This window comes from Canis aureus, chromosome 32 (assembly GCF_053574225.1).
Source record: "Canis aureus isolate CA01 chromosome 32, VMU_Caureus_v.1.0, whole genome shotgun sequence".
Lineage (NCBI taxonomy): Eukaryota > Metazoa > Chordata > Mammalia > Carnivora > Canidae > Canis > Canis aureus.
This window is the reverse complement of record NC_135642.1, coordinates 5,325,460-5,344,506: the sequence shown is the minus strand read 5'-3', so window position 1 is coordinate 5,344,506 and position 19,047 is coordinate 5,325,460. Positions and strand designations below refer to the sequence as shown.

The 19,047-nt window shown below is 35.8% G+C and overlaps 1 protein-coding gene and 1 pseudogene across 1 annotated transcript in view; both read left to right on the top strand.

Annotated features, from left to right (window-relative positions):
- LOC144302912 (olfactory receptor 4F3/4F16/4F29-like) overlaps nucleotides 1–19,047 on the top strand; it is a 113,063-nt gene that overhangs the window by 68,288 nt on the left and 25,728 nt on the right. The window lies entirely within an intron of this gene.
- Nucleotides 10,164–11,098, top strand: LOC144303642 (olfactory receptor 4L1-like; annotated as a pseudogene).

Here is a 19,047-nt window from a genome sequence, read left to right as displayed (position 1 = left end):
GACTGAATAGGTATCATGATGACACTAAATTCATATCTTTCAATAGTGACTCTGAACAGTGAATGGGCTTAATGAACCCACCAAAAGATTCAGGGTTCAGACTGGATACAAAAGCAAGACCCATCTATTTGTTGTCTACAAGAGACTAATTTTAGACATAAGGACACCTCCAGCCTGAAAATAAAAGGGTGGAGAACCATTTACCATTCAAATGGTCCTCAAAAGAAAGCAGGGGTCGCCATCCTCAGATAAATTAAAGTTTATCCCAAAGACAGTAGTAAGAGATGAAGAGGGACACTATATCATACTTAAAGGATGTATGCAACAGGAGGACCTAACAATCATGAATATTTATGCCTATAATGTGGGAGCTGGCAAGTATATCAATCAATTAACCAAAGTTAAGACTTAGATAATAATACACTAATACTTGGAGACTTCAACACAGCACTTTCTGCAAATGACAGATAATCTAAGCACAACATCTCCAAAGAAACCAGAGCTTTAAATGACACGCTGGACCAGATGGATTTCACAGATATTTACAGAACTTTACATCCAAACACAACTTAATACACATTCTTCTCAAGTGTACATGGAACTTTCTCCAGAATAGACCACATACTGGGTCACAAATCAGGTCTGAACCGATAGCAAAGATTCGGATTGTCCCCTGCATATTTTCAGACCACAATGCTTTGAAACTTGAACTTAATCAGAAGAAGAAATTTGGAAGAAACTCAAACATGTGGATGTTAAAGAGCATCCTGCTAAAAGATGAAAAGGTCAACCAGGAAATTAGAGAAGTATTTAAAAGATTCAGAGAAACTAATGAAAATGAAGATACAACCGTTCAAAATCTTTGGGATACAGCAAAAGCAGTCCTGAGAGGGAAATGCATCACAATACAAGCATCCCTCAACGGGCACTGGGTGTTATTCTGTATGTTAGTAAATTGAACACCAATAAAAAATAAAAAAAAAATATTGGAAAAAACTCAAATATACAAGCTAACCTTGCACCTAAAGGAACCGGAGAAAGAACAGCAAATAAAACCTACACCCAGCAGAAGATGAGAGTTAATAAAGATTTGAGCAGAAGTCAATGAAATAGATACCAGAAGAACTGTGGAACAGATCAAAAAAACCAGGAGATGTCTTTTTGAAAGAATCAGTAAGGTAGGGCAGCCCCAGTGGCACAGCAGTTTAGCGCCGCCTGCAGCATAGGGTGTGATCCTGGAGACCCAGGATCGAGTCCCACGTCGGGCTTCCTGCATGGACCCTGCTTCTCCCTCTGCCTGTCTCTGCCTCTCTCTCTCTCTCACTCTCTCTGAATAAATACATAAATCTAAAAAAATCAATAAGATAGATCAATCATAGCCAGCCTTATTAAAAATAAAGCAGAAAGACTCAAATTAATAAAATCAAGAATGAAAAAGGAGAAATCACCACCAATACCAAGGAAATACAAAGGATTTTAAAAACATTATGAGCAGCTATACGCCAATAAATTAGGCAATCTAGAAGAAATTGGTGCATATCTGGAAAACCACAAACAACCAAAACTGGAACAGGAAAAAATAGAAAACCTGAACAGGCCAATAACCAGGGAGGATATTGAAGCAGTCATCAAACACCTCCCAAAACACAAAAGTCCAGGGCCAAATGGCTTCTCAGGGGTAATTATGTCAAATGTTTAAAAAGAAACAATACTACTAAAGCTGTTCTGAAAGATAGAAAGAGATGGAATACTAACAAACTTGTTATATGAGGTCAGCATCACCTTAATTCCAAAACCAGACAAAGACCCCACCAAAAAGAATTATAGACCAATATCCCCGATGAACACAGGTGCAGATATTCTCAACAAGTTACTAGCCAATAAGATCCAACAGTACATTAAGAAGATTATTCACCATGACCATGTAGGATTCATCCCCGGGACACAAGGCTGGTTCAACACTCGTAAAACAATCAATGTGATTCATCATATCAGCAAGAGAAAAACCAAGAACCATATGATCCTCTCATTAGATGCAGAGAAAGCATTTGACAAAATACAGCATCCATTCCTGATCAAAACTCTTCAGAGTGTAGGGATAGAGGGAACATTCCTCGACATCTTAAAAGCCATCTATGAAAAGCCCACAGCAAATATCATTCTCAAAGGGGAAGCACTGGGAGCCTTTCCCCTAAGATCAGGAACAAGACAGGGATGTCCACTCTCACCACTGCTATTCAACAGAGCACTGGAAGTCCTAGCCTCAGCAATCAGACAACAAAAAGACATTAAAGGCATTCAAATTGGCAAAGAAGAAGTCAAACTCTCCCTCTTTGCCGATGACATGATACTCTACATAGGAAACCCAAAAGCCTCCACCCCAAGATTGCTAGAACTCATACAACAATTTGGTAGCATGGCAGGATACAAAATCAATGCCCAGAAATCAGTGGCATTTCTATACACTTACAATGAGACTGAAGAAAGAGAAATTAAGGAGTCAATGTCATTTACAATTGTACCCAAAAGCATAAGATATCTAGGAATAAACCTAACCAAAGAGGGAAAGGATCTATACCCTAAAAACTACTGAACACTTCTGAAAGAAATTGAGGAAGACACAAAGAGATGGAAAAATATTCCATGCTCATTGATTGGAAGAATTAATATTGTGAAAATGTCAATGTTACCCAGGACAATTTACACATTTAATGCAATCCCTATCCAAAATACATGGACTTTCTTCAGAGAGTTGGAATAAATCATCTTAAGATTTGTGTGGAATCAGAAAAGACCCAGAATAGGCAGGGGAATATTGATAAAGGAAACCAGAGCCGGGGGCAATACAATGTCAGATCAGGTTGTACTACAAAGCTGTAGTCATCAAGACAGTGTGGTACAGGCACAAAAACAGACACATAGATCAATGGAACAGAATAGAGAATCCAGAAGTGGACCCTTAACTTTATGGTCAACTAATATTTGACGAAGCACGTAAGACTATCCACTGGAAAAAGGACAGTCTCTTCATAAATGGTGCTGGGAAAATTGGACATCCACATGCAGAAGAATGAAACTAGATGACTCTCTGCACCATACACAATGATAAACTCAAAATGATGAAAGATCTAAATGTGAGACAAGAATCCATCAAAATCCTAGAGGAGAACACAGGCAACACCCTTTTGAACTTGGCCACAAGTTTCAAGATACATCCATGAAGGCAAGAGAAACAAAAGCAAAAATGAATTATTGGGACTTCATCAAGATAAAGCTTCTGCACAGCAAAAGAAACATTCAACAAAACTAAAAGACAACACAGAATAGGAGAAGATATTTGCAAATGACATATCAGATATATATGGATGATTTTAACATCTATATATATAATAATTTTTCATCAATTGTATTGTCTCTGATAATAAATGTGATGTCTATGTCTATGTCTAAAACCACATTAATACATGGGCTAAGTGGTGAATCTGACTGGAATTAAATAAGAACTCCATATAAGTGACAGCAATATCTGCCAATGTGAAAGTTATTCACGATATCCTTTGTTGGCATGTTATTCAAATGAACTTTGAACCCAATGGCGAAAAGTATACCAAGATAATCAATTATGATTAATTTTTTAAAGGCAGTATCTCATAGAACAACAGTTGATGATAACTGATAGTAAAAGTGGCAATGATTATTAAACTATATTGTGACTCATAGATATTCTTTGAAAATTGCATAAATAAAAATATTTGTTAAATATTAGCGAGCATAAAACAGTTGTACTATCAATGTATAATTTCAAATTTTAAATCACTCAATATAATTTATTTTAACTTTGTCTTTTAAAATTTCTACTTCCTGAATATATTAATATTGTACCATAATACATGCAGTCAGTAGTAAATTTATAACATGGAGATCTATTTTTATGTTGAAGATGTTAAGCTCAGAGAAATCTGGAGATAATTCATCTACAAAATTACCCAAAGCTGTTCAAAGTAAGGTAAGAGGATAGTTTGGAGTAATAAGAGGGAAAACAAGCATCCATTAGTTCAAAGATGTCTACAACTCCTACAGCACAACCAACCAACCAACCAACACTCAACCAACAACATTACAATATCCAATGTAATCAAGCCAATGCTCAGAGAGAATGACAGCATGTGCAGGGCCAGAAATAAAGTGTAAACACCTCTCCTGGTCATGCTTTGGCAGCAGCCTCTGTGCTCTAACAACTCCCACTGCAATTTGGATTTGCAGAGCTCCAACACATCTGCCCCCAAAGTAACTCACATCTTTATAAAAAGAGCAGAAGATGGTATATAAATTCATAGATAGAGCATCACAGAGAGTGAAAAGCAGATTTTCAATTTTGATTAACTCCTTGAACATATTGCTCTTCATACTGTGCCTTTAGAACAGGTGAGTGGAAACATCATCAAGAGGTAATTCATTAGAGGTTTAACAAACTGAAGACACTATTTTAATTGATTTTGTGTTGGCTGGAAGAAAAAGGCTGAGGCTTTTGAAACATTAAGTCCTCTCTCACTGGGACATCACTTTACTATTTCACAATAATCTAGGACCAAGAATTTTTTTTTAAATTTAAAGGATATATGCTCTCAAAATGATATTGAAGAGTAAAACTTGCCAGTGGGTGGTCAATGATTAAAACTGATGAATAAAATTAAGAAAAGCAAATTATGAGCATCCTGGTAACTCATACTAGCACTGAAAACAATGAAATCACTAAAAATTCAATTATTTCTTTTCGTCATTTCAGGTGTTGACAGTACATGTTAATAAGCATATCATAATGAGAGTTCAAGGAGAAGCAGGAAAGGGAGAATTAATGACCAGAACTAGCTAGGTAAAAATCTTTGTATAAAACTGACAATTACACCATAAATATAAACAAGATCTTAAATAAATAAATAAAAAGAGAGAATTCCTGAGGCACCTGGGTGGCACAACTAGTCAAGCATTCAACTCCTGATTCGGCTCAGGTCATGGTCTCCAGGTTGTAAAATTAAGCCCTGACCTGAGCCCCACATCAGGCTCCATGCTAGAGGCAAGGTCTGCTTGGGATTCTCCCTCTGCCCCTCCCCCTGCCTGCCCTCCCTCTCTCCTTCTCATAAATAAATAAATAAATAAATAAATAAATAATCTTTTTTTAAACAAATGGAGAAGTTTCTACAAAATGTTCATATACAAAGCAATGAATAAAAATGTGAATAATTCAGGAAACTCAATTATGAGTATTTAAAATAGTACAGAAACTATCAACAAACCTCTCTAATAGAAACAGAGAATGGCAAGCTTCCAGATACAAAAAATAATAAAAAATAAATTCAAATAAGGGACATTAAGAAATTTAAACCTAAGTTGAATTAGATATGCAGTATGTCATCAACTGTTTCACAGTTGAATATATTTGAGTAAAAGCAGCTGGATAGCACTAGAAAACTAAAAATACTAAAGTAACATTCAATAATTTTAACTTAGAATAAAAGCGAAAAATGTATAATAGTTTCATTGAATATAATTCATATACTCTTAAATTTACCAATTTTAATAAATCAGGACCTATTTAAGACCATGTGTCCTAACTAAGCTACAAAGCAACTTACAGGGTATTGTAAACCTTGCTTAGTCTGTCCTGTGACATTTCCTTTTGGACGCCAAAAGGAAATTAGGCAATCTAGAAGAAATTGGTGCATATCTGGAAAACCAATAATTGAAATTATTTCATTATTTCAATTATTATTATTATATTCACATAGTCATGCAACAATCACCATAAAATTATTTTAGATCATTTCATCATCGCAGAAAGAAAACCTTGCCCACTTATACCCACTCCCCAGCTCAAGGTAATCACTAAAGTACATTCTGTCTCTATAGATTCGTATTCACCAGATGTTTCATATAAATAAAATCAGAAATGTGGCCTTTTGAGTCTTGATTCTTTCACCTCACATACTGTGTTTGAGATCCTTCAGTACTTTAGCATAAGTATTCATAACTTTTGAAAAACATAAAATCAATCAAGATTGAAATTTTTCTTCTTTCTTAAAGTGCCTTCAATGAAAAAAAATATTTATTTGACTCAATTATATATATATATATATTTTTTTAAGTCTTTATTTAAATTCCAGTTAGTTAACATACATTATAATATAAGTCTCGGGTGTAAATATAGCAATTCAAAACTTCCCAGTAATACCAGGTACTCATCAAGACAGGTGCATGCCTTAGTCCTCACCACCGATTTAACCCATCCCCCCACTGACCTCCCTTCTGGTAACACTCAGTTCTCTATAGTTAAGAGACTCAGTTACTTTTATATTAAGTGATATATATTCTGTACACAGAGCAAGAGCAGAAATGCTCATATTCCACTAATTAATAAAACGAGACTTGGCCTGCTCCTTTCCTACTAGGGATTTATATGGAAAATTCTCTGGATTGTAATCTTGAATTTCAGTGAATGATTCAGATTCAGCACATGCCATCTACCCACTCATTCGGTACCCAGCAAGCAGCTTACACATATACCATCTCACCTAATACCACATCTCTTTAGGGTGGTCCTACATCTAACATACAGGAAATTTACTTAATTATACGGACCTAGATTTTTCATTTGCTAAATAAGATGTAAGAAATAAACAACTACAAAGTACATCCTTGTCTAATATATAATTATTTTTCCTTCAATTTCCTCCAAAACACATCATAAATTGAGTAAAAGTAGTTCTAATAAACTATGCAATTGATTATTCAAGAGGAAGAAAATTTTCTTCACTAATAAATTTCTGTCTAAACTATATAATTTCTTTCCTTTCATTTATATTGCTTTTATTCGCTCATAATGTAATAACAGGTATATTAAGTGTAGAACTAAAGAAATAATTTTAGAAACTTGATTGGGAAAGGAAGGAGAGGAATAAGAGAAACAAATGCTGGGAAAACTATCAGCATAAATGAATGCTGTGAAAGGGAATATAAGGGAAGGGAGAAGAAATGTGTGGGAAATATCAGAAAGGGAGACAGAACATAAAGACTCCTAACTCTGGGAAACGAACTAGGGGTGGTGAAGGGGAGGAGGGCGGGGGGTGGGGGTGAGTGGGTAACGGGCACTGAGGGGGACACTTGACGGGATGAGCACTGGGTGTTATTCTGTATGTTGGTAAATTGAACACCAATATAAAATTAATTTATTAAAAAATAAAAAAATAAAAAAATAAATGAATGCCAGCTTTCCTTCTAAAATAAAATGAAAAAGCTAAATAAAGCTGTAATGTAGACTTTATTTGTATTAATTGCATTATACTTAACTGTAGTCTTTTCATATCCAAGTTTTTCCTTTGTAATTGTATCATGGGACATGAAATTCCAAGTAGCAAAGATATTCATTCCCAAATTGTAGCTGGGATATTCATTTCATTTAATAATTATCAAGGCTTGCATTTCTCCAAAGTGCATTGAATTATTAGAATTACTGTCACAAAGGTCTCCAAAGCAAAATGTCTGCTCACACCCAATAATCATGTAACACAGTCCTTCGAAGAGGGTGTGGTGGGTGGCTGTCCTCCGTGTGTTCCTCCACACATTGTCATCATTCAGCATCCACTCTGTCTACTGTTGGAGATTGACCATCTCTATTTCCATAATTTTCATCTTTAGTTTCCCTAATTTGTATGCATTATCCAATTCTTTTTTATTTTTTATTTTTTATTTATTTGTGATAGTCACAGAGAGAGAGAGAGAGGCAGAGACACAGGCAGAGGGAGAAGCAGGCTCCATGCACCGGGAGCCCGATGTGGGACTCGATCCCGGGTCTCCGGGATCGCGCCCTGGGCCAAAGGCAGGCGCCAAACCGCTGCGCCACCCAGGGATCCCTCCAATTCTTAAAATATCTAAGATAGGAAAGCAATGGAAGGAATTAAGATTGGATAATGGTGGTAGGACGTTTTCACACGGGCCTGAGTAGAAATGAAAACAAGGAGAAAGTTACAGTTCATTGGAGAAAAGAGAACAGACACTTATTAGTCACCTTCTTATCTGCATTCAGTCCCTCTTCTAAATGTATCACTTCTCCTACTCACTGCTCTTAATGTTTTCTTCCTAGTAATTCTCACATATTCTCCAAGCCTCATTTTTTGTTTACTGACCATGAGGATGGTGTTTATTTTTTAAGTGTTTTGAAGACAATAACAAGTGAACCTGAAGTCACTTAGAATTGGTCTCCATCTTTTCAAAATTCTTCATCACATATACCATGTACTAACTTAAATATTTTTACTTGATTAATTGCTATTTTTTGTTTATAATTATGTACGTGTAGATTGTCTCTAGAGGTGGGACAGTGATTCATTCTGTATTAAAAAAATACAGTGTAATTAACCATAACACAGGAGGATCTCAACAGTTCACATGGAACATATGAACTCAATCAATACTTGATAACTTGATCATAAATATATGTTCCTTTAATTTTGGAGGCAATATGTATATATGTACCCAATTCAGGATCAGACTGACTGGGCTTGAATACCAGTTTTGACCACTGTTAGCTGGATTACTGTAAGTCATGAAAGACTTCTATACTATAGTTTCCTTAATGCAAAATGAAGATAATAATAATACACCCCTCAAGGGATTGTTATGAGCATTGAATGCATTAATGTATGTGACACACTTAACAACAGTTTAGCATACAGCAATCACTTAATAGTTACTGATCATTTTTGATCACTCTAGATCCTATAAACAATGTCTAAAAAGCCAAGTAAAGAAAATTTAGTATGATACTTTACAACCAAAACAAAATCTATAGGTTAAGTTGAATCATTTCACTATTTACTTCTTAAACACCCATACATACATTTATACACAATGCACACACATCTCACTGTGAATAATAGTAATACAGGAATTGAGAAAAAAAGTTCATAAAGATCTGAGGATGAGTCCATATTTTAAAAAATTCTCAATATATTATACAATAGAAAATAAAAATCAAATCTTTTTTTTAAAGATTTTATTATTTGTTTTTGAGGCAGAGAGAAAGAGAGAGCATGCGCAGGGGAGTGGATCAGAGGGAGAGGGAGAAGCAGACTCCCCATTGCTGGGCTCAATTCCAGGACCCTGAGATTATGACCTGAGCCGAAGACAGACACTTAACAGACTGAGCCACCCAGGCACTGCAAGAGCAAATTATTTTTAATGAATTAAAGGCTTTCCTTCATGTACAAATTAACCCCTAAGTTGTATGTGTGTGTTTGTATGTGTGTATGCACATTTACATTTTCTTTGTTTACTTTAGAAACATTGAAAGATCTTAAAATGACTTCGGAGATACAGGACAATACAATTTCCTAATCTTCCAAATTAGGAAATTCTATATTTCTTATATATTGTTGTAACATGATCTCGAGAGGTGACAGCCATTGTGATAATAAAAGACAAAAAATACTAATGTAACTACTTATCTAATTTTTCTAAGTGAGAAAATTAGTGGCAGTCAAGACCAATTGATAAGAGTATCATTTTATAGAATAAAACAATAGAAAATAAAAACCTCCACTCCTTCAAATGCTTTTAATTGCTGCATAGTTATAAGAATGTTGTTTTAAAGTGATGTGACCCATAAAATAATTTTAAATTGTAGATGGTAATGCTGATATATTTAAAATTATATTTTCTCATATCACCAACTATTATCATCAAATAAAATAGAAAACATCAGTGTTAATTGTGGCTTTATTTATTTTTCATCTTTTTGGTCTTTTTCTTAAGTGGAACCCAATGCAGGGCTTGAACTCACGACCATGAGCTCAAGACCTGAGCTGAGATCAAGAGTTGGACAGTTCGGGATCCCTGGGTGGCGCAGCGGTTTAGCGCCTGCCTTTGGCCCAGGGTGCGATCCTGGAGACCTGGGATCGAATCCCACGTCGGGCTCCCGGTGCATGGAGCCTGCTTCTCCCTCTGCCTATGTCTCTGCCTCTCTCTCTCTCTCTCTCTCTCTCTCTCTCTCTGTGACTATCATAAATAAATAAAAAAATTAAAAAAAAAAAAAAGAGTTGGACAGTTAACTGACTGAGCCACCGAGGCATTGTATAAAAGAACTTCTGGAGCCTTTGTGAATCAAGTAAATGGATCTTAAAAATGGATCTGTAGTGACTGAGTTTATTTTACTAGGATTTTCTGGACGATGGGAACTTCAGATTTTCCTCTTTGTAACATTCTCCTTTATCTACAGCGCTACCGTGTGGGGAAATATTCTCATTATGGTCACAGTAACATTTGATTCCACCCTTCATTCTCCCATGTACTTCCTCCTTGGAAACCTCTTTTTTTTTGGATACGTGTCTCTTCACTGCCACCACACCTGATCATGGACTTGCTCAATGAATACAAGACCATTTCCATACGGGGCTGCATGACTCATGTTCTTTATGCATTTGTTTGGGGGTGCTGAGGCAACTCTTTTGATAGCCATGGCCTTCGACAGATATGTAGCCATATGTAACCCCCTGCACTATAGGACAATCATGAGCCACAGGCTGATGAGTGGGTTTATAATACTATCATGGACAATTGGTTTTGTACACAACATGAGCCAGATGGTTTTAACAGTCAACTTGCCTTTCTGTGGCCCCAATGTCATAGACAATATATTCTGTGACCTTGTGATTAGGCTTGCTTGATGGACACATATACCCTGGAATTCTTTGTCATTGCTGACAGAGGGCTGCTCTCATTCATCTGTTTCATCTTGCTGCTTGTCTCCTACACTGTCATCCTGATCACTGTACAACAAAGATCATCCAGGGGGCTCGCCAAGGCTCTGCCAACACTGTCTGCACACATCATTGTGGTCACTCTGTTCTTTGGGCCTTGTATCTTTATCTATGCCTGGTCATTCAATAGTTTTGCAAGCAATAAAGTCCTTGCTTTATTTTACACTGTTATCACACCCTTACTGAATCCTATTATTTATACACTAAGAAATCAGAAGATGCAAGGGGCCATGAGAAAATTGAGAAAATTACAGTTCCAATGTGTTATCTTGACACAGAACTTCTAGATTTGGGCACTATATAATTAAGACAACTTACAAATACTGTGCTAACAGAAGTTGAATAGGTTATATAAAATACACAGTTTCACTCTTCTTTATTTTATTTTATTTTTATTTATTTATTTTATTTATGATAGTCACAGAGAGAGAGAGAGAGAGAGAGGCAGAGACACAGGCAGAGGGAGAAGCAGGCTCCATGCACCGGGAGCCCGACGTGGGATTCGATCCCGGGTCTCCAGGATCGCGCCCTGGGCCAAAGGCAGGCGCCAAACCGCTCCGCTACCCAGGGATCCCACAGTTTCACTCTTCTTATGTTAGAGTGACCAGTGCAGAAGCAAAACCTGTGCATAAAATAATAAAATATTTTAATTAATCCTTACTGCTGCTAAAACACATAATGATAATGAGTGACCTACAGCAAAATACACATTTAAAATCATTGAGCCCTTTTCCGTAGATATTCAATATATATTTATTAGTGAAGAAATCAATATTTTAAAATATGGTCAATACTAATAGAGATGATTTTAATAGATATGGATTGTTAGTAACATTCATAAATTTATACTGTCTTTAAATGAGGTACCAGTACAAATCATGTGTGCAATAATGGGTACAACAATGGGAAAATATGATTCTAAACTCTTGATCCAATGAGAAAAAAATAAGAATAAATAATTAAATTTGACAGTAGAGTCAATGTAAGGTGCTAGAGAGAATGTAAGATACCAGAGAGAAGGAACCAATGCAAGGACAATTTCAGTAGAGCTACAAAAAGCAGCCTTGAAACCAAATGTTCCAAGACATATTATAAGTATGCACAGGTTTCCTTTCAAACCTCAATAAATAAATATGCTTCTGCATATGTCTTGATTTTAAGCACTGTATCATGTAACTTCTTTCCAAGTGCTTTACATAAAATTATACTTAAATTTGCCTTTGGCAAGCATGTAATCCTTATTGTAATTATCAGCTAAATCTGATTTGTTATTGTTGAAGAGGGGGTAGTGCATGCTAAATTGGGAATCCCATAGTCATTGATGGTGATCGTAAGTATCCTCTCTGAATTCAAGTCACCAACATTTCTTGCTTCCTCTAGACAACAGCTTTTTAATGGATTCTAAACCACTGTATAAGTTCTTTTTACTCTCCTGAATGCATTCTGCACAAGCACCCAGTGATGTGATTAAAATGCAATTCTCAATTTTTCTTCCTTGGGTAAAACTATTTTAGTGACATTAAGAGACACAGGTTCATATCCTTCACTGGCCTTCAAAACCCAATCTGCCTCTGGAATCTACTAATCTACCAATCCAATCTATTTTTTTCATAATGTTGTATCATATCTACTTTCTTATAAGTTCTCAAAAGAATCAGGAATCTTAGTTTAGGACTATTTCCAGACTGTTCCATTCACCTAGAATGACCTTCCATTACTTCTACACCTAGCTTACTTCTTCCTAGGGGTATAATCTGGACAAAATATTAATTTTTTAAGTTTTTTTAAAAAGATTATTTATTTGAGAAGCAAGGAGGGGTAGAGGAGGAGGGAGAGAGAGAAAAATCCCAAGTAGACTCCTTGTTGAGCGTAGAGCCCAACTCAGGGCTCAATCCCAGGCCCCTGAGATCATGAGCTGAGATGAAATAAATAATCAGAAGCTTAATTGACTGAACAACCCACAAACCCCTCACAATCTTACATTTTAGAACACTTTTCCTGTATGTCCTTGGCCAGTTCACATTTCTTTATTTTACTTATTTACAGCATGCTGTGATTTCCATCCTTTGCATAAATTATGGCATAATTATTTGCAGTTAGATGTTAATGTCAGCTTTGTTTTTAGGCTAAATTCTATGCATCTCTAGTATCTAGCATATATATTGGTACTCAGCAGTTCAAACATATTTATTGAATGAAGAAAGAAAAGATGAAATACTTTATATACTGGTGAAATATTATTTAAGTTAACCTACAACTAAGGAATATGTGCACTTTATTGTGAGATATTATCTGTTAAAAAATTGCAATACAGGGACACCTGGGTGGCTCAGCAGCTGAGCATCTGCCTTTGGCTCAGGGCATAACTCCGGGGTTCCAGGATCAAGTCCTACATCACAGGGAGCCTATTTATCCCTCTGCCTGTGTCTCTGCCTCTCTCTGTGTGTATCTCATGAATAAATTTTAAAAATCTTTTAAAAAATTACAATACATAAGGACATATATTGCTCATATATTTTAGTAATTACAGGGATGAAAGCCTTGTACTTAAAGAAAAGGAACAAATACCATATGATTTCACTCATGTGGGATTTAAGAAACAAAACGTATGACCATAGGGGAAGAAAAAAAAGAAAGAGAGAAGCAGGCCATAAGGGACTCTTAACTATAGAAAACAAACTGAGGGCTCATGAAGGGAGATGGGTGAAGGATGGGCTGGATGGGTGATGGATATTAAGCAGAACACTTGTTGTGATGAGCACCGGGTATATATGTAAGTGATGAATCACTAAATTCCTCACCTGAAACCAACTTTATCATTTTTGTCAGCTAACTAGAATTAAATAAAAACTTGTAAAGAAAAAAAAATGAAGAAAAGGAACATAGAATACATGAAAATTTCAGGGAAATGGAAGAAAATAAAGTAAGTTAAGAACATTTGCAAAAAAAAAAAAAAGAATATTTGCTATAAACCTTATATTCTACTCTTATTTCTAACACAGTAAACATAAAATTTCAGTCTTACTTTATAGCACACTCTATATTAAATAAATCATGACCATATAAAGTATAATTCCAATGGTAGATGGGATTGTACTCTAAACTGATAAAATATTACATAAGATTTTTGTGTCTGCAGCATAGCACAATCAAAATCCTGAAATCCCTCTAGTTACAAAACATCTAAGACTGCTAGAATCATGTAAAATAACTGTTAAAATCAATTGAAGTGAAAATATCAGTGAGGGTAACAAAACATGAGAGACACCTAACTCTGGGAAATGAACAAGGGGGTAGTGGAAGGGGAGGGTTGGGGTGACTGGGTGATGGGCACTGAAGGGGGCACTTGGGATGAGCACTGGGTGTTATGCTATATGTTGGCAAATTTAACTCCAATAAAAAAATTTAAAAAACAAAAAAAAAACCCCACAAAAAAAAAAAACAAAAATGAAAAAAAATGAGGATATTAGGAAAGAAGAATCCTTTCCCAAAAGGATAAAAAAAAAAATATCAATTGAAGATTTTAAAAGAAGGTAAATGTCTCACTTGAGGTCAGTATGAAGCTTCACTCCGTCCCAGGAGGGTAGACCAGCACTGAACCATTGCCCACTCTGAGAACATCTACAGAATTCTGCTGCCTAGAGATCCTACAAACTTGGGAGATAACTGTGGTTTGGGTTTTGCACCATAACAGAGTGCCATGCTGAGTGCACAGAGTCTGGGAAGAGAGAGAGAGATTATTAGAAGAAAGCCTGCCTAACAGAGAAAACAGAAAAAAAAAAAAAGTTACCCAAACTTGATTCTGGATATAGATGAAAATAAATGGGTCCTTCACAAGGTTGGGCTTGTCATCACATTCTTTGTAAGTTCCCACACATCAGTGTGAGAATTTTCTTTTAACTTGCTACTTAAGGAAATAGGTTCAGGCATTTGGCAAAAGTAAACACAAATACTCAACGGAAAAAAATGTTCCTTGAAAACAGATTACACTGAACTCTCACAGAAATGTATAAAATAATATAAATAAAAACACTGGGTGTTATACTATATGTTGGCAAATCGCACTCCAATAAAAAATATACAAAAAGTAAATTAAATAAATAAATAATAAATTTTAAAGATAAAAATAAATAAAAACTCACAATAAAAAATCACAAGACAAACAAACAAAAATATCCCAGCAATTAGGACAGTCAGGAGAAAGTGAAAAGACAATGCATGAAATGGGAGAAAAATATTTATAGTCATGGATCAATCAATGCCCAGAAGTCAGTGGCATTTCTATACACCATCCATGAGTCTGAAGAAAGAGAAATTAAGGAGTCAATCCCATTTACAATTGCACCCAAAAGCATAAGATACCTCGGAATAAACCTAACCAAAGAGGTAAAGGATCTATACCCTAAAAACTATAGAACACTTCTGAAAGAAATTGAGGAAGACACAAAGAGATGGAAAAATATTCCATGCTCATGGATTGGCAGAATTAATATTGTGAAAATGTCAATGTTACCCAGGGCAATTGACACGTTTAATGCAATCCCTATCAAAATACCATGGACTTTCTTCAGAGAGTTGGAACAAATTATTTTAAGATTTGTGTGGAATCAGAAAAGACCCCGAATAGCCAGGGGAATTTTAAAAAAGAAAACCATATCTGGGGGCATCACAATGCCAGATTTCAGGTTGGACTACAAAGCTGTGGTCATCGAGACAGTGTGGTACTGGCACAAAAACAGACACATAGATCAGTGGAACAGAATAGAGAATCCAGAAGTGGACCCTGAACTTTATGGTCAACTAATATTCGATAAAGGAGGAAAGACTATCCATTGGAAGAAAGACAGTCTCTTCAATAAATGGTGCTGGGAAAATTGGACATCCACATGCAGAAGAATGAAACTAGACCACTCTCTTGCACCAGACACAAAGATAAACTCAAAATGGATGAAAGATCTAAATGTGAGACAAGATTCCATCAAAATCCTAGAGGAGAACACAGGCAACACCCTTTTTGAACTCGGCCACAGTAACTTCTTGCAAGATACATGCACGAAGGCAAAAGAAACAAAAGCAAAAATGAACTATTGGGACTTCATCAAGATAAGAAGCTTTTGCACAGCAAAGGATACAGTCAACAAAACTCAAAGACAACCTACAGAATGGGAGAAGATATTTGCAAATGACATATCAGATAAAGGGCTAGTTTCCAAGATCTATAAAGAACTTATTAAACTCAACAGCAAAGAAACAAACAATCCAATCATGAAATGGGCAAAAGACATGAAGAGAAATCTCACAGAGGAAGACATAGACATGGCCAACACACACATGAGAAAATGCTCTGTGTCACTTGCCATCAGGGAAATACAAATCAAAACCACAATGAGATACCACCTCACACCAGTGAGAATGGGGAAAATTAACAAGGCAGGAAACAACAAATGTTGGAGAGGATTCGGAGAAAAGGGAATCCTCCTGCACTGTTGGTGGGAATGTGAACTGGTGCAGCCACTCTGGAAAACTGTGTGGAGGTTCCTCAAAGAGTTAAAAATAGACCTGCCCTACGACCCAGCAATTGCACTGCTGGGGATTTACCCCAAAGATTCAGATGCAATGAAACGCCGGGACACCTGCACCCCGATGTTTATAGCAGCAATGTCCACAATAGCCAAACTGTGGAAGGAGCCTCGGTGTCCATCGAAAGATGAATGGATAAAGAAGATGTGGTTTATGTATACAATGGAATATTCCTCAGCCATTAGAAACGACAAATACCCACCATTTGCTTCAACGTGGATGGAACTGGAGGGTATTATGCTGAGTGAAGTAAGTCAATCGGAGAAGGACAAACATTATATGGTCTCATTCATTTGCGGAATATAAATAATAGTGAAAGGGAATAGAAGGGGAGGGAGAAGAAATGGGTAGGAAATATCAGAAAGGGAAACAGAACATGAGAGACTCCTAACTCTGGGAAACAAACTAGGGGTGGTGGAAGGGGAGGAGGGTGGGGGTTGGGGGTGAATGGGTGATGGGCACTGAGGGGGGCACTTGATGGGATGAGCACTGGGTGTTATTCTGTATGTTGGAAAATTGAACACTAGAAAAAAATAAATTTATTAAAAAAAATAAAATCACAAAGTCTAAAAAAAATGGGACATGGATCCAGAATATATAAATAACTCTTACAATTCCAGAATTGAAAGAGAAATAATTAAATAATAGGCAAAGGATCTAAGTAGAATCATCTCCAACAGAGATATTCAAAGGGGCAATAAGCACATGCAAAAATGCTCAATATCATTAGTCACTAGGCTATACAAATAAAATCACAGTAACCTATCACTTCTTATCCACTAGGATGGCAATAACCAAAAAGACAGATGAGAACACAGAACAATCAGAGCTCTAGTACATTCCTGGTGGAATGTATAATGATGCAAACATTTTGGAGAGAATTTTAGCAGTTCCTGAAAATGTGAAACATACAGTTACTAGAGGACCTAGCAATTTCACTCCAAATATGTATGCAACAGAAAACATATGTCCGCACAACAGACTGAACATGAATGGTTATAGAAGCTGTATTCACAAAAGTAAAAAAACAAAAAAAAAAACAAAAAACAAAAAACTAAAAACTCAGTGTTCGTCTCAGTTCAAACTGAAAAACATAGTCATCAAAATTATGTCATTTCATTAGATAGAGCTCTAGTCTTATTTGAAAAGGTAATTTGAGGAAAATAGATTCCTGTCACAGTCTTGTTATAAATAAAGATGAAAGACTAATAAGAACAATCCTAGAGGTTCTATTCATCTAAAAACATTTTCGTTTTAATTTTTAAAGGATTTTATTTATTCATGAGAGACACAGAGAGAAGCAGTGACACAGGCAGAGGGAGAAGCAGGCTCCATGCAGGGAGCCCAATGTGGGACTTGATCCTGGAACCATGGGATCATGACCTGATCCAAAGGCAGATGCTCAACTGCTGAACCATGCAGTTCCCCAAAAACATTTTTATTTTTAATTGAGAAGTTAGTTTGCCTTCCAAAGTACAATGTGGAATGCAAAATATTCTTCCCTTTCTCCTATGGTGATCTGTTTTTTTCCTCAATAGTAATGTGGCTTTTGTTTTAAGACCTTGCAGACTGATTTTGAGTTATAATTTCTGAATTTTGTATTGACTCCTCCCTGCCTAGAAATGATAAACTAATTGACTTCTCCAAAATATCAGACATCATCTAATAAAAAGTAAAGAAAAAAGAGCAAGAGAAAGAAGAAAAAATATATATACACAAATAATGAAATGATAGCATCTATTTTTGTCCTGTCACATTAACATCATTGTATTGAAGCAAGCTTCACTTCTACTTAGTCACCCTATATTTCATATAACTAAGGTCAAAGTTACTAAAAAGAATGACTTTTGAAAGTGGTGCACTGCTATTACACAGGGATATTTTCTTAAAATTTTTCATTTGTAACAAAAACAAACCTAACTGTAAAGTAATGATGTATTACTAAGTTCAAAATAGCATATGGATTCAGGAACTAAAATAGAAGAAAGAAAAGGAATCTTCCGGAATGCTAGAAAGCAGAGAGCAAGCCTGAATCATGGAGGATATGGCTGGAATAACAGCTTTAATAAGGAGGGTAGCCTAGGGGAAACAGGTATCAGAGAATAACCTCACAGCTACCCTTGTAATATTCCTTTAAAAGCCTCCACCACAGCCACCAAACCTGCCACTGAAACACCAAACTTACTAACCAACTCACCCATCTTCTCTGTCACCTCTTTAAGTCTTTTTGGATTTCTTCTCTCCCTCTCTCTTTTTCTTTCTTCTAAGCTATTGATTTCTTCTGCTTTCAATATCAGCAATTTATGATTAAATTAAAAGAGATTTTCAAGTCACAGGTTGTGATACACTATCAAGACCTCTATGACTTGCCTAAAATATTAAAATATCATTGTTATCTAGTCATTCCTTCTTTATTAACTTGAATATAAAAGATAGACTGTTTGCTATTACATCTTGTAAAAATGGAGATAGTTTATTTTTCAAAATTGAGTTACCTTTTTAAAATTTCAACTTAAATAGCTCATTTTACTAAAGTTGAAAACATGAAAAAAGATTAATAAGAAAATAAAACCATCCTAGAGAAAGGTGTTTTTCATTATTAGGATTTGGAGAGGTGTAACCTATACAGTTCCCAGTGGGTAGCAATCTAGTTGGT